This window comes from Ambystoma mexicanum, chromosome 12 (genome assembly GCF_040938575.1).
Source record: "Ambystoma mexicanum isolate Mex_15411 chromosome 12, UKY_AmexF1_1, whole genome shotgun sequence".
Taxonomy (NCBI): domain Eukaryota; kingdom Metazoa; phylum Chordata; class Amphibia; order Caudata; family Ambystomatidae; genus Ambystoma; species Ambystoma mexicanum.
In genome coordinates this window covers 870,556,281-870,576,948 of record NC_090936.1, presented here as the reverse complement: position 1 = coordinate 870,576,948, position 20,668 = coordinate 870,556,281, and the positions used below count along the sequence as shown (strand labels likewise).

At 48.9% G+C, this 20,668-nt stretch overlaps 1 protein-coding gene and 1 pseudogene across 6 annotated transcripts in view; one reads left to right on the top strand and one right to left on the bottom strand.

Annotated features, from left to right (window-relative positions):
* Positions 1-13,638, bottom strand: part of FRS2 (fibroblast growth factor receptor substrate 2) — a 620,941-nt gene extending 607,303 nt beyond the window's left edge. For all 6 annotated transcript variants that reach the window (XM_069629345.1, XM_069629344.1, XM_069629343.1 and 3 more), the window contains exon 1: positions 13,457-13,638. The gene's annotated coding sequence lies outside the window, so the exon portion shown is untranslated. The remainder of the gene's footprint in view (positions 1-13,456) is intronic.
* A 1,915-nt stretch (positions 13,639-15,553) lies between these two features.
* Positions 15,554-15,702, top strand: LOC138514890 (5.8S ribosomal RNA; annotated as a pseudogene).
* Positions 15,703-20,668: the final 4,966 nt, after the last annotated feature.

The following is a 20,668-nucleotide window of genomic DNA, read 5'->3' as shown; positions in this document are numbered from 1 at the left end:
GGGGGAGGGGAGGTACCCCCGCTGTCACTGGTAGATCTCAAACCCCCCGATAGGGGCAGTAAGCAATGCAACCCCAGCATCCTCGGTATCAGGTCAATCTATAGCATCGCAAGGGACGTCATCACAGCAAAGACGAGAACAAGAGTGGCAGTCTGGACAGTTCCTGTTCCAATTGAATAACAAGCCAGTAAGAATTATACACCCAAACACACACTCAACAAAGTGGAGATCTGGGTGAAAGACAAGGAAGCGAACCCAAGGAAAACTGGGAGGATAATAACGAGCTTGAGTCAAGATAGAAGTAGTATGGGATGATTTCGATGAATACGAAGAGGCAGCTGCCCCAGAGGGTTCCCCACTGCCAAACTGCCGCTACCCAGACACACTATCACCACCATTATGGCAAGGTAGATTAAGACAACGAACAGGGAGGACAGGGAGCATACTAGTAAGTAAAACAAAAAAAAGGGGAGAACGAGCAAAACAGGAAAGAAACAAACTACAAATGCCACTGATACATAAAAGGAGCAGGTAGGCCAAACTATATTCCGTGGGCCCAAATGGACAAAAACAACCTATTAAAACTCTTCCCCCCGCTGACGGGAGGAGTAGGTAAGTGGATACATGTATTTGAAAAGAACACGGCAGGCGTGCCGTTAGCTATAGGTGATGTGAAAAGCTTATTAGTATCAGCAATCGAGGACCAAGCAGACACAATCTGGGAAAGGGCAGGGTTCCCGGGAGTAACAATGAGCTGTGATCGCCACGATGGATCACCATTCAATAATGTTCGAGCACAAGTGTGGGATGCATTGCGGCGTGCAGTGCACGATGGAGAAGAACGAGGATCCTGCGCAATTCATTTTGCGAGTGCAAGACTTATGGAGAAGCGAAACTGGTACGGCATGGAATCAATCAACAGCTTTATATTATTTTATCATTAAAAAGGGGTTTCCGAAAGAGGTGCAGAAGGCCTTGCACAAAATAGCTGGGATCGAAGCCAAAGGGTGGCCTGAAATTTAGAGCATGATTGTACACCATTGGAGGAGGTTCAAAGAGAAAGAAAAGGAGGTCACGCAAAAGAGGCTGGCTGACGAAGCAAAATTAGTGCAGACGAAATTAGTGAAGGTTGCCGCCATTACTGCCAGTGTAACCGCAGACAGAGGAAACGAAGAAGAGGAAAACGCAGGAGGAAGACCTGTTGGGATAGCAGCGCAGTGGGTCGGAGAGGACCAAGGACAGTGGAACGGAGAGGAACAGCCATGCCAAGGATCACAGTGGCAGAACAGGCTGGCCCAAGGAAGAGGTGGGTACCGTGGGTAGTGGGGAGGATATGGAGGAATGGGAAACAGTGGGTATGGTGGACAAGGACCAAGAGGAGGACAACAAGGGTCATGTTGGAATTGTGGAAGATGGGGATATTATTCACGAGATTGTAGAATGCGACCATCAGGGTATTTTCAGCAGCAACAGCAGCAGCCCATGAACAATGAACAGGGATGGGGCTGCCCACACCCAGGTAGCCCTTGTGGAGCTCCAATGGGGAGGGGGGGGGACAACAAGATCAGTACTGCTATGACCCCCAAATGCAACAAAGACAGCCAACCCCACAACAGAAGCAGCAGCCACAACAGCAAAACGCACTACAGCCCATGGCAAGACAAAACTCAGTAGGGAACATAAACAATAACCCTTTTGCAGCGGCCGCAAACAGTGCCCCTGCACCATTCCGTGGCGTAACGGTCGTAGGTGACAATGATTTTTCAGTGCCAGGTCAGCAAAGCTACCAAGACTAGGACAGCCCACAGGAAGTACTTGTGTGTCCAGTCCTATCCACCACACAAAGTGCAAATGAGGAACCACTAGTGGCGGCAGAGATAGGAAACAAGCAGTTTATCTTTATGGTAGACTCTGGAGCAGAAAAATCATGTCTCAGAGAAGGGCGGTTTCAGCGCTCGGGAAGAAATTTGGAGACGCAGGGGTTCTCTGGGGCTATTTTAAAAGTTCCTTATACAAAAGATCTTGATGTAACAGTAGGGGGAAAAACCGTGCGTGCACCCTTATTGTATTACGAAGACGCGTCAATCAATTTGATGGGACGAGACTTGCTCAGTAAGTTAAACATGACCATAGCCTTTACTGAAAGAGGGATAGTGTGCTCGACGCCAGGGGTATGCCCTGTACGAGTACTCCTGATAATAAGCACGATTACAAAGGAAGTTGCAGTAAGAGGGATCCTCATGGACATGTTTGTCTATGGAATACAGGTATTAGCCCGAGTAGTGACTGAAATAACACAAAAAGAGTGGAGAATACCATCAGACTTCATATTCCGCCCAATCACACCAACAGATGTAGTGCCAGGCACAATTATATCTATAGACATTGAGGCAGTTCAAGATTCCAACAAACGCATTGTGGTCATAGGCCTAGACGGGCAGGGACGCGAGTGGAGAAGTGTGCTACGCATAGAGCCAAACATAATGCTAAAAGATATAACTGATGAAGAATTGTTTACCGATTACGAAGGGGATGGAGAAATAATAATGGAAATACGCATACCATGTGACATTATGATCCAATACAGAGAAATACACAACCCAGTCATGGCTAACATAAAGGCCCCACTGACAATATTTGAGGAAGACCTGGCCAGGGTAGCACCTGAAATTTGGACTACAGGGCCACACAATGTAGGATTGTTGCATGAGGTGACTCCCATAAAGATAAAACTGAAACCAGGTGCCCTCCCACCCAGAGTGAAACAATACCCAATATCCAAAGAAGCAGAGGAAGGTATTAGAGAAACAGTGAATGCACTCCTAAGCCAAGGTATCTTAGTGCCATCGACCTCCCCATGCAACACAGCGATTTTTCCGATTAAAAAAGCAAAAGGAGGGGCGTGGAGAATGGTCCAGGACCTCCGCCCACTCAATGACGTCATCCAAAAAAGAGTTCCCATTAGTGCCTAACCCGGCATCAATATTGTGCAGTATACCAAAAGAGGCAACTTGTTTCACTGTCATTGATCTGAAAAATGCCTTTTTCTCTGTGCCGCTTGCACCAGAATCGCAGTACCTCACAGCTTTTATATTAGGAAACAGCAGATATGAACACCGCAGACTCCCACAGGGGTATTGCGAGAGCCCAAGCATTTTTAACAGAGTACTACGAGAAGACATCGGCAACATAGATGTAGGGAGCACCATTGTACAGTACGTAGCCGATTTACTCGTCTGCAGCAAAACAGAAGAAGAGTGTAGAGAAGACTCGATAACACTGCTTAACATATTGGCTGCCAATGGATACAAGGTGGACAAATGAAAGTTACAATACTGCCTTGCAGACGTTGTATATCTCGGTCAGCAAATATCTAAAGATGGAAAAAGAATGCTACCAGACAAAGCTGCTGCCATTCGACACATTATCATACCAAAAACAGTGAAGGACATGCAGAAATTTCTGGGCATATGTAACTATTGCCGAGCATGGATCCTTGATTATGCGGCATACATGCGGCCAATGCTACAAGCACTGAAGGAAGCACAGAAGAACAGGGCCCCAATAAAATGGACACAAGGGAGAATTGGGCGATTGTCTCGATTAAAAGACCTTATTGCAGACGCCCCAGTCCTTGCAAATCCAGATTATGAAAGGGAATTTTTCCAGTTTTCACAAAGCAATGGAACATTGATGACAGCAGTATTGACACAAAAGACATCACTAGGCCACAAACCATTAACGTACTACAGTGGAATATTAGACCCAGTAATGCAGGGACATTTTGCTTGCGAACCCGCCCTCGCTGCAGCGGCCTTCTCCATTGAGAAAAGTGCCATGATCGTAATGGGATGTTCAGTGACGCTATGTGCGGAACACTCGTTTGCTATCTTGGAAAGATCAAAATCTACTCTCACAACACAGAGAGCATCTGCTTATGAAATAATAATATCAAGTTCAAATGTACATGTGGTCAGATGCAAGACAGTGAACCCGGCCACATTCATTACAGAGCCATGCACAACTGAGGATTTACAGGAACATGATTGTAGCACGTATGAGGGAGAGGGCGATGACATTCCCAAAGCAAGAGAAAATGCCCTTACAGAAGGAGAAATTTATTTCATAGACGGGTCAGCATCCATAAACTCAGAGACAGGAGAGAAACATGTGGGGATGGCAGTAGTGCACATGGAAGAAGACACATACGAAGTGATTGTTCAAAAGCGCCTCCCCTCACATTACTCTGCACAAGCAGCCGAACTGACTGCACTAATCAGTGTGTTACATACAGCCAAAGATTGTGCCGTAACAATATATTCAGACTCAGCTTACGTCACCACCACAGTTCACTCAGGGCTATCACGCTGGCGAAGGAGAGGGTTCAGAAGAGCAGACGGGCCCCCCGTACAACATACCACGTTGCTAAATGAACTAATAGAAGCTTTAGCAGAGCCATCGGTAGTGGCAGTGGTTAAATGCCAAGCCCATACCAATAACACAGACGCTGTCTCATTGGGGACGGCGGCAGCCGACACAGCAGCGAAGGAAGCCGCGTACTTCAATAAAACACCAACTTCAGAGTACGTTGTAAAAACAGCCACAGCAGAACAACCAGCAGAAGCATACAGTAACACACCGATAGCACAATAGATAGAACCCCAGAGAAGGACCCCACCGGAAGAGCAGGAGTTGTGGGGCAAACGAGGATGTAAACAATCAGCCACAGATCTCATTTGGAGACAGGAAGCGACAGGCAAGGTAGTGATGCCTGTAGAATTATTAGAAGTAGCGTTCCAACAACTGCACATCGCCTCAGACATTCAGGAAGATTGGTTTGTTCCCAATCTGCACGAATACTTGCCTAAATGTGTGATTGAATGTACTACATGCCAAACTTACAATTCAGGAATGACTTTACGAACTCTGCGCGGGACTTTGCCATGCCCTACAGGACCATTCAGAGAACTACATATCGACCACGCCGATATGGGAGAAAGATGTAATGGAGCGAGATACTTGATTGTGGTGGTGGTATGCCCTTTTTCACGGTGGGTGGAAGCGGGCCCCCGCCCCCATCCTGATGCAAAATGTGCTGCCAAGTTCCTTGTGCGAGAAGTATTCTCACGGTGGGGAATATGTGACGTGATCCGTTCAGACAACGGCACGCACTTTGTGAATGATCTCTTCAAAGAAATAACCTCCCTTCTGGGGGTGAAACATAAACTATGTTCGATTTATCATCCAATGGCCAATGGAGTTGTGGAAAGGATTAACAGGCTGCTCAAAAGCAATGTATCGAAATTATGCAGCACGGTGAAAAAAAATTGGGTATATTGTCTGCCCCTAGCACTGTTCCAACTCAGAAATCAACCGTGCAAGGACCACCATTTATGCCTGCACGAAATCGTGACGGGGAGAAGAATGCACACGCCGCTCTCTCCTGTTAGGAGGGCGTCTGATGCACACAGGGCTGCCACAGTGCTGGGGGAAGAGTTTAAGGAATACCTAGCACAACTAACGCGCGCAGTACGCAGCATTTACTGAAGATGTAGCAACAGACACCTCCATGCCAGCAGCCGATAGTCGATAGCCCAGAGGGGCCTTTAATGCCAGGGGAACACATCTATGTTAGAAGCTTTGTAAGACGGTGGAATTCACCAAGATTTCATGGTCCATACATAGTGGTATACAGCACCCCAACTGCAGTTAAAGTGAAGGGACTGAAATACTGGGTGCACCTCTCAGATTTGAGAAGGGCGTGCAGTGTCGCACTCCCCCAAAATGAAACAGACTGTGTGGATGGCATTGCTAACACGGTCTGAAACGTTGAAAACTGCAACTAAGACAGGGAAAGAATAGTAAGAAAGCAAAATGTGTTTTATATATATATATTCTGTCTTTCTCTCTCTCTCTCTCTCTTTTCTTTTATCTTTTTTCTCTCATACGAATCATGTTCTATTCTATTTTTTTTCATTGTTTACATGATCAATGGAAAGAAATTGTTAAATGCCTAATTGAGCAAAAAGATGAAAAAGAATGAACAATTGCAAATGTGTTTCTTTTCATGATGACTTAACGAATTTGTCTCACCCACATAAGTTCAACATGAGCCAATGCGATGAAACGGCTGAGCAGGCTGAAATGTTAGATAGAAATAGGGATGCCACTAGGGCCAGTAGATTAAGTAATGTGGAATGCATTATAAAATATGCTGCCATACTATTCGCAATAATGATGTTTTATTTTATTTGGTATAACGCTGTTTGACAAAACCAAGGTCTGAACTAATATGGACTGGAGTAACAACCATTTTGAAGAACACTTATAATGTTGAATCAAATAGCATAAATGCAACACCACCCTATGTACAATTGCACGTTACCAAAACTGCTATTCCATTGTTGAGTAATACTATGGCTAAGGAAATAGAGCTTGGATGGAATGTAAATGACGATTACTATTGGTTGACTAACTCCAGAAATATACACACACACGCACACACACAATGATGCATGGTCCAGAATATTCCCGCTGCAATATCAACAAGTTGGTACCCAATTAAAAAAACAAAAGAAGAAGGAGAAAAGGGGGGGGGGCGGGAAAAAACAGATATGATATTTATCACAACCTGGGGTCAGATGAAATGGAGGACCCCCGACACCCTGACCAATCAAATAAATGGTATTCAGACAAGAGCGCCGCAGCAAAGCAAGCAAGTAATGAAAGTTGCTACATGTGCTCACTTATTCCTCATGCAACTGGAACCCCAAAAATGTTAGTTCCACAGAAAGTACCCTTGTCTGAGGCCCAATGTTTGATTCATCTGATGCTGTGTAGAATAAAAAAGACATTTCAGGCACATACAGTCACCATGGAAAAATTGGAAAACGAACAAACATGCACCAGCAGACGAAATGGAGTAATCTGCCTCCAAGAGCCATTTTTCATCATAAAAGGGACAAGGTATGCAGACAAGTGGCATGATGAAACGATTAAATGCAAAGCTGAGGGGCTTCGAGGGCTGACAGTCGAAACATACAAGTGGGCAAAAGAAACGTGCATCCCCATCAGGTCACAGCATATCACCAAGCTGACTTGGGTCACACCCCTGGAGAGACCCATAAAGATTCAAAGGGAAATAGAGCACAAACTTTGCTTCCATGGAGAAGGGAAGATGAATATGGGAACCGCACAGCAGTGCAATAAGACTTTAATAATACCAGATATGAAAAAAGGCACGGCTGCATTAATGGACATATACTGGATCTGTGGCAAACAAGCTTACCTGCATCTCCCAGCATCCTGGAGGGGCACTTGTGCCCTAGCCACACTTCACTCAGCACTAATGGTGATACCAGAGAGGCACGTTCAGTTTACAGCAAGGCCTTCGGCTGACAGTTCGACAGCAGGCCAATCGGCTGAACCATCGACAGCGCTCGATGAGACAATCGTGGAGCCCCCAGCATACGAACTATTGTCAGAAGAAACATTGAGAACCAAGTTGTCGTGCAGCAAAAGATCCAATTATATGTCGTCCAAATCGTCAGAACTCCTGCTGAAATCCCGCAACAGTACAAGCTTTTCTCATCTGCAGAGACTTTTTTTGCATCATTTCTAGCACCAGGCGTTCAAGCAAGGACAAACACGAAATGGCTGCAGATAGCCAGCTGGATGAGCTCCCAGCGCGTTAACGACACTGAAGAAGGATTCAACATCATAAAAATAGAGCTCCTGATGACGATGCAAAACAGATATGTCTTAGATCTTATCACGGAGATGGACGCCGGTGTTTGCAAAAAAATGGGGGGGGGGCGTGTTGCACGTTCGTACCAACTTCAGATGCTGATAACGGGACACTGTCACACGTGATAACAGCAGTGCATAATTTAGGAGAAAGAATGAGAGCAGAAGGTGGAGCAGACAACAACACATGGTTCGACGATCTGCTCAGCTGGATACCATCATGGGTGAACATAGCAGCGAAGATACTCATTCCCATTATTGTCTTTCTTCTCCTAATATTCTATGTGTGCCAACTGGGACTAAGATGCTGTGAAAATAATATGCCTAATTCAGCGATGATGATGGTAACAGTGGGCCGACAGACAACGGTGGCTACTATGATAGATGTCCAAGTACAAACTGGAGAATACACCACACCGCAGTATAGAATGACTACCATCTATAGGCAGTATGGGGACGTGGTCGATAGTCTACATCACACTACCATTAAAGAATCAAAGAACTTGCTGTGGTATAACGAGGTTTGGATAGACTTAGATGGGGATGGTGGTATATACTTAATGGTCACCCCAGAAGAATATGCAAGAAGAGGTAACAGCTTAAGAAGTGTGTGCAAAGCATGGATGCCAATAAAGGGTACACCCGCTTGGGATGAGGCTGTGGCTGAAGCCGAGCGCTACCTAAGGGAGAACGGAAAGAACGAGATAGGTAGTTTGTTACTTTAGATGTAACGAAAGGGGGGAATGTATGGGAGCGAGGGGTCCCCAGGCCCCCTCGCGCTGTACACTGCTCAGTACAAGGCTTGGACCACGTGCCTCCGGTAGTGGGATTGCCCCTTGCCCTTATGTAAAGTTAATCACGGTTGACTGCTACATAGATGGGACTACTGAGCAGGACACGGGGCATCCATCTTTTGTGCCCCCTTTCGACTCCATCGTGGGTAAACAGGCCTCACTGCGATAGTACAGCAATGCTCAGCTCCCCTTCCACCGCAGCAGCCAAGGACAGAGACACACACAAGGCGCGCAGGCAGCTGGCTAGCCCCCACCCTTGCACTCTCCCTGCGAAGGAAAGCTCTGCGCTCCCATTCTCACGCTGAAGCCGGAGAAAGTTGCAACAACCAATATGATAAGAGTTTTCTTCCTCCGAGATCACTGCTAGCATGAGAACCAGCATGTGAACCAGGATGAGCTAAGCACTTTCTGCTCGTTCGTCCCCATAAACGTGCAAGCCACCCACTCCCATTTAGAACAATGTATGCGCTCCCTGTAAGGTATTTCTTTCAAGTACCAGACCCTCGCCTGTGCTGCGAAACCCACCCAACAGACCCACTACTAACCTTAAGCATTTTAGTACAATATATGTTTTTTCTCATACCAATAGGTTTGAAGTTTAGGAGATATGTGAAACACAGCTTGATTCTTTTTACATGCACAATAAAGGTCAAGGCCTCTAATTAAAGCCACGAATGACCCAATTGTACTGACAATAATTATTATGTGTAACTTGTGTAGAAATATGAAAAGTAGCATAAAATGTTTTAGATAATTTGTTATTTAGTGTTTTTCGACTGCAACATATTAGCTTAGGTAGTGACCACAGTGACCGGACCCTGACCTGCGTGGAACACAAGATATTTGACGTCCGTCATCTCGTCAGCCACTCAGCCAACCAGAAGGAAGAGATGCCACCCACACCTACAGTATCACACCGCCTGGCCAATCGGGTCCATTTAGCACTTTTTGTTAGAGTTACTTTAATTGATATATATACACACAAGTTTGATGTAAATGTTTGGGAGGGTTTTTGGGTTATTTCCTAGCTGGAGAAATAAACCATCATTTGAACTCTTGCAGCCGGGTCTCGGTGCCTTCTTCCCCGAAAGGGGTTGTTCATTTTATTTTCTCTCACACGTAGTAAGCCGGGGAAAGGCACCTACACTAGCAAGAGATATCTAATGAAACATAGGTGCAAGCTAACAAGGTTCCAATGGCTAACTGTGTGAGATGGGTTTGCTAAAGCTAAACTGGCAAAAATGTTTTAACATCCTTGACAATAACCAAGAAAATAAGTGCAGTCATTAAATCACTGCTGGGACATTTACATTTAGGGGCAAGAGGAATGGGAACAAAATCTACGAAAAAGATCATGCAATATCTTTCATTCTTTACACATTGAAAACATGTTTGCAAGATTGTCCGGCAAAGTTCGTTGTCGGGGCCTTTGCCGTTTTTGCCAGGATTATATGAAGGCCAGCATGAACTATGTTTTATTTTGCCCCAAATAAAGTAAAATCAGGAAGCAATCCTTGATTGTATAACAGCTTTTTTAAAAATATTTGCAGCTTATCCCAGCACAAGCTCTATTGTGGGATTTACCACACTACCATAGCCTTGCAATAAAAAATGGTTATATGTGACTTTACTGATGGACATTACAGAGTGGTACATTTAATCGCGGTCAAAACACCTTTTTTTTTTTACATTTGGAGGACCTCAACCCCCCCGATTTGCTACCCTTATAATGCCACCCAACCCCACCCCGACCCATTTAACCCCACTACTCTTAACATATTTAATCTTTTCAGTGCTTTTTCCATTGTACAGTCCTTTCTGTAACACTGTTTGCGATAAATTGACTGGGTACCTAAAAAATAAGTTAAAGTGGAAAAAAGTAGGTGTGCTGAAGGTTTGAACTTTTTATACTCAGTAATAGGAATGTTTTTAACTGCCAGATCCCACCAGTTGTGAGAGGAGAGGTTAGAGGTGTTGTCCTCACCCACCCCACAAACTTTTGTTCCTGAGAAGATCAAGAACACCTGGAAAATAAGTTTAAAGTGGGGTTCGAACATGTTGCAAGCCAAGTATAGAAGGTGCACACCTTTTAAGCCTAAAAAGAAGAACTTAAATATATTTCCTGCAGGGATCTTAAAAAGATTTCAGAGGGATCCTGATCAGATTTTCAAATGTTCTAATACAGTAAGTGTCTAGCGCCTCAACCCAACAACCACATTTGGAATCTGGACTTTGGCACCTCAGATTTGTTTAAAAATAGGTCCCAGCGCAGTAAAATAAACTAGTATGCAAATGAATTATTTTTCGGTATCCGAGGAGACAGTTTTGCAGGATCTGGGAAAATCCAGTCAAATGCCAGCACTTTTCATATCGAATGGGTCGGTTTCATTTTTTATTATTGATAGGAACAAACGCGATATTATGAGATGAAGGCTATAGCAGGAGTATATGATTCTAAATGATGTGTTTCATATTTTTTTCGGAATTTTTAAACTTGACTTATTGCTGTCCATACATGATGGGACTGTATTTTATTGTGAAACAAAAAAAAATGATTGATTCTCTTCATTCGAGTAAAAAAATGCTTTGCTGAAGGGATGAGAGTGCATTCTCTGCTATCCTGCCAAGAGCTCTTACTGAGCCTAACGCACACGTTGTGGTGAAATAAAGGGCTTCCTTTTTAGACGAAGTGTACCTTCCAATAAATAAAATGCTCCGCAATATTCAGCAATGAGCCAAATCAATGGCGAACAACGAAGCACGTGTGATATGCTGACAATTTCATCTTATTTATTGAACAACAAACAACCAACCCTTATTTAAAAGAATGAGAGGACAGCAGTGTTCTACGAAATTGTTCTTTTTTACGCCTAGATATTTAGGTAAATAAGCCATAAACAGTCCTTAATTATGAGCGAGCGAGCAAGCAATCTCAACTCTTGGGCGTCACAGTCATTATTGCATTTTCTTTGATAGGACTGAAATAAGAACCCCAAACAAGCAACACTGTACATAAAATGTCAGGAATACTCCCTTGACGGGAAGGGATATTTACAAACGCAGTCAAAAAGAGCAGTTAACTAACGGACTCAGACAGGGGGACAGCAGAAAAAGTGTTGTAGCCGAGAACGAACAATGGAATAACTAGCATCTTGACATGCGGACCTAGAGCTGCATAGCGTCTATGTTAAAAAGAACGGATTGCTTAATGGTACCCGAAAGTTCCAAAACAGAAGCCGTTTCTTGACAGTTTACTTAAGATTAATGCATAGTTGTAGGGTATGCTGTAAACATAACTAGCACCTTGTGCCATTTAAGTCGATATAAAAACTAGCGATCACAAGCATATAAATATTGGGTACCTAGCATATATTCCAAGAGTTAATACGCTTCACAATGCCTTTTCAAACAGTCCCGTAATCACTTTCGTCACTGTATTTTTCCTAGTACTTCTTCCATTGCAGGATGACATTGGTATTCCAATTGCCCATTACTTCCACTGATTGCAACACAATGGGGCCAGCGTACTATGGATGTCTCCGACACAAAGACAAAGTCTCTTCATTATCACTTGAAAAGAGTGTGTGACGCGCCATATAATCTTTCAAACAGAGGAAGTGAACACGATCGCACAACAGAGCATGGTTCAAAATTGTGGAGAGCTGTGAACTATTCAGCTCCAGTTTATAACCTAGAAGAGCCTGGTTAGCCTGGCACCAACAGCCACCAGGAGCTAATGGTGTCTCCCTGGGCACATGAATGCCAAACAAACCTACCTATGTGAATTTATCTCTGTGCGTTTAGGACAATCTATAAACACACATTAGGACACATCTTAACGACAATTAAAGCACAAGAAGTCAAATAATGGACAAAATAAAATGTTTGCATCTCATACAAATGCTAGATTTGCGAACGCCATGTACTAGCTCCTTTTTACCCATAGGTAGCTCCTGGTCACAAGTTAACGCTGGACACCCTGGATCTGGCTCTAGCTCCTGCTCACCCAATCTTAATTTCCATCCCTGCAGAGCATATACACCCCACAAATAGTGCCACAGGTGGGCTTCGAAAAGCACATTGCACTGCTTTTTGGTCAGCTGTACGTGATCGTTCTGGTCTGAAACCAAACACCTATAACAAATGATGGAGAACCCACCCCCAACAGATCATACATCTTCATGTGGGGGTGAAGCTTTAAAAAGTTAACTGTGTTGCATTATAAACCCTAACCTGGTGGAAACCAAAGGGCAAGCATCCCTGCTGCTTGAGCATTGGCAGCTGACCGATCGTATTGTGAAACATGGTTGGCAAGAATGGGAGAAGGGGTTCCGAGATACTATTAAGACCAGTCATAGCAAGCGCGGTCAGCTTTCAACACATGGTGTTTGAAAAGGGATGTATTCACATCTGTCATAAACAAAGGGGAGGTTTTACAATGGGTGTTGGGACAGGAGTCATCACACCCTTCAAGGTAACGAGATCGGGGCCATCCTCTACAACTTGGAACGTTAGAGTGGGGTCTATCATCACGGCTTGCCAGGCTGAGGGAGCTCGACCTGTTAATAGATCGATTATAAGCGGAGGGGCAAGCCTCTTAATCAGGACTTAGTAAGATATGAGAGGGCAAACTTTCGAAGTAAAAAAATTAGGTCACATTGTATGTCTTGGTGGGGGGGGGGGGGTCTTCTTTTGTAATATGTTGTTACTTGGGAAATACATACATATTGCGGTGAAAGGGCGCATAACGGAGCCCCGGTAATCAAAGATGGGCTTGTGAGCACTCCCCCTCAAGAAGGGTGCCGAGAGGCGGAGTTTCGGCCCGGTGGCACCTCAAAGATTGGGATGTAAACAGTGGGCTCCGCAAAGAAAGCACAGTGCGGAATCCTCCCGCTTGCAGCCTCTACAGTACTCACCCCCTCAAAGACACTTGGTCACGGATGCTAAATAGTCCAGAACGATTTGGTGGGCTCGGTCGCTACCGGGTCCTTGCAGTTGCCCAGACTGTAACTCCGGCCTCACTCCGGGCCCAGGCGGTGCTCAGTGGAATGGTAGCGACTAGTTCCCATCAGAGGAAAGGACCATAGCAACGGCCCGCCCACTCTTCTTCACGTGACCTCTGATGTCATCCATGTGATTTCCGGAGCAATTAAGCGGTTCCGGGGCACGTTCAGTGAGCGGCCCGGGGCTGAGCGGGAATTCTGAACACCCTGTCTGCCGGTGCAAGTGCAACCGGACCCTGGCAGCGGATAGGGTGGGCGTCTTCTCAGGAGACCCTGCCTGCCTTTGACTTGCAACGTTTGGTTGGGCATTTTCCTTGGGATACCGGAACGTTTCTACGAGACCCTGGAGCATTCTGAGCGGCAATGCTCTGGCTACCAGGTTGCAGGAACAGCAGCAACCCGTGTGCTCTTGGCTGGCTGTAAATACAATTTGCATTTTCTTCCGGATACCGTGAACGTTCCTGCAAGACACCCGATTTCGATATTTCGATAGGGGAGTGGGAAATTACATTTACTTTAAAAATAATTTCAGCTATTCAACATGAAAGGTATGGAGGGCTAAGAAAAGGAACGGAAACAGTATATGATGGTGTTTAACTGATCAAATGCGGCTAATAGAGTGATTTAATGTTTCATGAGGGTTTGATTATTAGGATGGGTGGTTTTAGAGCGGGTCGGCTGGGGCTATCTGCGTGGGATTCGGGATTGGCACACAGGCATCTGTTGCAAGGGGGAAGGGGCATCTTGCTTTTTGGAGGGAGGATGGGGCATTATGGTATTGGTCTAGACTAGAGGGAGGGATGGGGCATCTTGGTGGGGTCCAAATGGTTGGATAGAGGCATGCTGGTGTGGGTCTGGTGGGATTGGGCACATTTGTGTGGATCTGGAGAACGGGGGCACATTGGTGTGGTCTGGAGGGAGGGATAGGATATAGTGGTGTTGGTCTGGAGGGAGGGATAGGATATAGTGGTGTTGGTCTGGAGGGAGGGATTGGGACAGGTGTGGGTTTGGGGGGGATGGTTGGGGTACATTGGTGTGGTTTAGGGGGGATGGAGGATATGGGTGTGTTTCTGGAGGGAGAGATGGTGCACAGTGTGCATCTAGGTGTGTTGGGAAGTGGGGCGGGGCATCTTGGTGTGGCTCTGGAGGGGTTGATGGGGGCACATTGGTGTGGCGCTGGGGGAGGTGGTGGGGGCACATTGGTGTGGATCTGGGCGGAGGGATGGTGCACATGGGTGTGTTTCTGGATGGAGAGATGGGGCACAGTGGGTCTGGAGGGTGGCATGGGTCATCTAGGTGTGGGTTGGGAAGTTGGACGAGGCATCTTGGTGTGGCTCTGGAGGGAGGTGGTGGGGGCACATTGGTGTGGCTCTGGGGGGCGCGTGTGGGGGCACATTGATGTGGCTCGGGAGGGGGAGGGGCACAGTGGGTCTGGAGGGTGGCATGGGTCATCTAGGTGTGGGCTGGGAAGTTGGACAGGGCATCTTGGTGTGGCTCTGGAGAGAGGTGGTGGGGGCACATGGGTGTGTTTCTGGAGGGAGAGATGGGGCACAGTGGGTCTGGAGGGTTGCATGGGTCATCTGGGTGTGGGTTGGGAAGTGGAACGGGGCCTCTTGGTGTGGCTCTGGAGGGAGGTGGTTGGGGCACATTGGTGTGGCTGTGGAGGGAGGTGGTGGGGGCACACTGGTGTGGATCTGGGCAGAGGGATGGTGCACATCGGTGCGTTTCTGTAGGGAGAGAAGGGGCAGGTACCTGGAGCTGGGCCTAATGCGGCCGGGCTGGGGTTTCAAGACTGTAGCGGTCCCACCCAACCCCTGTCTGTGCTGTCTCTGGCCTGCCTCGCTGTCCATCTCCCAGGCCCCCCCAAAAGGGAAGCAGAATGGGTTGGGTGGGCAGGTAGCGGAGCGGCCTACCCCCCCCCCCCCCCCCCCCCGGGAAGTGCTGTGCTGCTGCGACCTCTCCTACACCGGCAGGGTCATTCGACGTCAGGAACAAAAAAAAGTTGCCTGTGACTCGTGGCAGTGGATCTCTCAACTCGTGCATCAGTGAAGAACGCAGCTAGCTGCGAGAATTAGTGTGAATTTCAGGACACATTTATCAACACTTCGAAAGCACCATGTGGCCCTGTTTTTCCCGGGGCTATGCCTGTCTGAGGGTCGCTTGTACTTAAATCGCCCCAGGGTTCCCTCCCAGGGGCGTGGTTGGGGCTGTCGCAGGGAACCCATTCCATTCATCCCCCTAAGGTCAGACCCCGATCCACACCATTGCTGCATTCTTGGATCTGGTGCACAAGCTCATTGCCGACGCATCCTGGCCTCCCCAGTTTCCCAGCCTCATGCTGGTTTCGGTAGGGCCGGGTGACCGGCGCGCCCCGGATGTGGTGGTGGCAGCGGTTTCAGGCTTTAAAAAAGCCTGGCGCACCTTCACCCTGGTCATCCCATGGCTGCCGACTCAGGATGACCATGGAGCACGGACCTCGTGACCATGTGGGCTTCAGTTGCAGATTGGGACACAGCACACTCGCCTGCACCAGAGGCACAGGCTTGGAGCTGTGTCAACCCCCCGTACATGCCTGAGGCCAGCTGCCCTGAGCCTTGTGCTCCACAGCCTCAGATCAGAAGTGGTGACCTGCAGAAGTTAGGCATATTACTAAGCAGAGGAAAAGAAACTAACCAGGATTCCCTCAGTACAGCCAGTGAAAAGGGAAGAGCCCAGAACCGAATCCCCATTCAGTGGCAGGCGTAGGAAATGTGGCATACAGAAGACAGACTCCCCGGCATCGTTCAGGGGGCTCAAGTCCTTCTGATCGAGTCTCAGCACAGGGATGGTGTTAGGCCGGTAGCAGCCTCTTGCACACCGGGATCAGGTCTTCTTGGAGTCAGGTTGCTTGGAAATGCAGCCCAAAGCGTGTGGTAAACTGTCTAAGGCTAAATACGGGCGCAAGGCTGATGGCCAGCAAGTACCATAAGGGAAAGTTGAAAAGAACTTTGAAGAGAGTTCAAGAGGGCGTGAAACCGTTGAGAGGTAAATGGGTGGGGTCTGTGCAGTCCGCCCACAGAATTCAACACGGCAGGCAGGTTGGTCACCTGGAACGGTGGAGGCCCTTGCAGGTCTGCGGCCCGGGCACATCCAGCCCCAGCAGGGCACATTTCCTCTGTGGCGGTGCACCACGACCGGCTGGGAAGGCCCCAGGGGGCAGGTGGCTCTCTGCTCCAGCAATCATTCGTAGACAACCTGATTCTGGTTCAGGGTTTCGTAAGTAGCAGGGCAGCTGCCTCGCTGCATCTATTGGAAGTCATCCTCTGAGCCAAGCTTTTGTCGCAAGGTGGCACTGCCGCCAAGGTTCTCCATCCTTCCTCCTGGGGCCTGCGTGGCGCACAAGAAAATACCACCCACCCTAGTTGCACACCCGCGGGGGTGTGCGGGCTGGGCAGGGAGCACTCTTCTCATGGCCTCGGACCCAGGCCTTCGAGGTGGTGCCTTAAGCCCCCGGACAGGGCAGGGGAAGAGAGGGTGGTACCTAAAGCCTGTGCCCCTGGACGGTGGGGTCGGGGCAGGCACAGCCGGCCGCTGGGCCAACTGGCCAGATCGCCCAAGTTGTGGCTGGCGGACCAGATGGCCCGAGTTGTGACTGACTCCTGCATTTGTCTCCGGTCGGGTTCCGTAAGCTTAATAGTCGGCGTGGAAGTGTCTCCCGGTTCGAGTGCACGGAGGTGGTGCCTTAATCCCAGGACGGGGAAGTAGCAGCTTAAGCGCCCACCCCAGAGCACGAGCGGTGGTACATTAAGCCTGTGCCCCTGGACGGTGGGGGCAGGCACGGCTGCCGGGCCATCTGGCCCGGGGAGTAGGCCCAGGTGGCCTGAGTTGTGGTTGCTGCGGCTGACTCCTGCATTTGTCTCCGGTTGGCATGGAAGTACCACCCTGCAGCCTCCAGGGCGGCCGTGGCGCAATTACCTGCTTCAGTTCAATGGCGTTCCTGGGTTGCTCCCGGTCCTCGGCCAAGTATCAACCATGTGTGGTCAGGTCCAAGACGAGGTGCGTGTGTCAAGGGGCGCCCTGAACTTGTCTCTTTCCTCCTTGTGGGGGTAAATGTGCTTGCAGTGGTCGGCCCTGAGTTTCACAGTGTTTGTGGGTTAGTCCTGGAGGGAAAGGCTCTGATATGGTGAGAGAAGCTCTGAGGGGGCCCGGCCAGAGCTCCAGGCTGAAATCCCCCGAACCCAGTGGTAGTCGCAGGGAGCCCTGGTGGGGTTCCCATCGCTCCCCACAGGGTAAAACTCTAAAGGGGCCCTGCTAAAGCTCCAGGGTGGCTGGCGGGGGGAGGAGATGGTCCTGGCCTTGGGCACCTGTCTCACGTCTGGGTTGACTGTCTCCAAGCCCGGTGGTGATTGTTTGGAGCTCTGTCCCTCCCCGGAGGGTAAAGCTCGAATGTGGCGGGAAAAGCTTTAAGGTGGCCCGTGCCAGAGCTCCAGGGTGGCCGGGGCTTCTGCCCCCACTGGCCTTGGGTGCCAGCCTTGTGCTTGTGGGTCGAGAGTCCCCAAGCCTTTGCCCAGTTGGGGGGAGCCCCGGAGGGAGAAGCTCTAAAGGGGCCCTGCTAAAGCTCCAGGCTGGCTGGGTGGGTGCTGACCCCCCTCCAAGAACCAAGCCATGGGTACCTGTCTCACATGTGGGTCGACTGTCCCTCCCCAGAGGGATAAGCTCCAAGGTGGATGAAAAACCTCTTACATGGAGGGGGTGGTGGGGAACTAAGGTGGCCTGGCCAGAGCTTGAGGATGATTGGTGCTGGCCTATGCCATTGGGCACTTACGGGTCCCCTGACCTTTGTCAGGCAGGGGGGCCAAAGGCCCTTCCCTTCCAGGCCTGTTGGAATGCATTGACCTACCCGATGGCCGCTTTCCGAGCCTGGCCATCTGGTCATTGGCCAGAGGAATGTCTGCAAGGACCAGGTGGCTGGGCTGCTCCGGAAGTCCTGATGGGTGTCAGTTTGACATTTTTCTCCAGTTGGGTCTATAAGGAGCCCAACGCTTTTGCCGAGAGGTCCCACTCTGTCACTCTGGGTACACAGATGACAGAGCTTAGTCACCTTCCTCCGGATTACTATAGACTGGGTGAGAGGGACCGGTCTGTGCTCCTCTTGGTTCTCGCTGCCCAACCCGGCTCAATGGCGAAACCACAGCACCTCACCAGGCAGGCCGGGGGGCGTGCCCCAGCAGCGACTGGCCTGCTGGGGGTGCTCTTCCGAGCACTCCATGGGATCAATTTGGTGCACTTAGTCTGTCTAGGGTTGGACTACTTGGCCAGCCTTGGCTGTTTCAAGCACTTTGCTTCCACCTGCCTTGGGACAGTGTCAAAGGTGTGCTTCCCTTGGGGAGGGCCCCCTCGTGTGGGTGGCTCTTGAGCAAAGGCCGAGCAGCCCGTCAACTCCCCAGTGGTCAGATCAGATGGGAGCCCCTCGCAAGCCACGACACGGCCCCTCCTCCACCAAGCATGTTTCTCCAGCAGTTCGGAACGCATGTCGGCTGCTGACCCCCTCTGTCGCCATACCAGTGGCTGCGTGCTGGCGAACCCCTCCTACCGGTTCAAGTTGTGCCTGGGCCTGGCCTCTCCCACCCACCCTGTGGCATGGCAGAGCAGGCCCTGCTGCCGGTGACCAAACTGTCCACCTGACCCGCACACGTCTAGGGATGCTCTTTGGCACTCGGGTCCTGCAGACAGCCCCAGAGGGTGCAAAGGTTGGCTCTGAGGCGGTCGCACGGCTCCCCCCGTTGCCACCCTTCAGCAGGTGCGGCTACCTGGTTGGTCCTGCCAGTAGCATATGCGTGTTTCAAAGATTAAGCCATGTACGTAAGTACAAACGACTGGTAAAGTGAAACTGCAAATGGCTCATTAAATCAGTTATGGTTCCTTTGATCGCTCCATCTGTTACTTGGATAAATGTGATAATTATAGAGCTAATACATGCCGACGTGTTTGGACCTCCAGAGATGCGTGCATTTATCGGACCAATCCGGGCTCGCCCGGCCGCTTTGGTGACAGGCCAATTGTACATCCATGTGATTGTGACGATGCATTCAGATGTCTGCCCTATCAACTTTCGATGGTACTTTCTGTGCCTACCATGGTGACCGCGGATAATGGGGAATCGGAGTTTGATTCTGGAGAGGGGGGCCTGAGAAACAGCTACCACATCAAGGAATGTAACAGGTGTCCAAATTATCCAATCCCGATTCCGGGAGGTAGTGACAGAAAAATAACAATACAGGACTCTTTCGAGGCACTATAATTGGAATGAGCACACTTTAAATCCTTTAACGAGTACCCATATGAGGGCAAGTCTGGTGCCAGCAGCCGCGGTAATTCCAGCTCCAATAGCATATATTAAAGTTGCTGCAGTTAAAAAGCTCGTAGTTGGATCTTGGGATCGAGGTGGCGGTCCCCCGCGAGGCGAGCTACCACTTCCTGTCCCAGCCTCTTGGCGCCCCCTTGATGCTCTTGACTGATTGTCCTGGGGGTCTGAAGCGTTTACTTTGAAAAAAAAGTACAATGTTCGAAGCAGGCTGGTCGCCTGAATACTTAAGCTAGGAATAATGGAATACAACACTGGTTCTATTTTGTTGTTTTTCGGAACTGGGGCCGTGATTAAGAGGGCCGGCCGGGGCATTCGTATTGTGCCGCTAGAGGTGACATTCTTGGACCAGCGCAAGACGAACCAAAGTGAAAGCATTAGCCAATAATGTTTTCATTAATCTACTGTCAGTTCCAAACATAAACGATGCAGATTAGCGATCTGGCAGTGTTATTCCCATGACCCACGAAGCAGCTTCTGGGAACCCAAAGTCTTTGGGTTCTGGGGGGGTAGAAGGGGGGGTATGGCTGCAAAGCTGAAACTTAAAGGAATTGATGGAAGGGCACCACCAGGAGTGGAGCCTGCATCTTGAAATCTCACTCGGCCTGGACATGGAAAAGATTGATAGCTCTTTCTCGATTCTGTGGGTGGTGGTGCATGGCCGTTCTTAGTTGGTGGAGCGATTTGTCTGGTTAAATTCCACCCCACCGCCTGTGCTGTCTCTGGTCCGCCTCTCCACCCGACCCCTGAAAGGGGAGCGACAGAGGGGGGCCGGGGAAGGA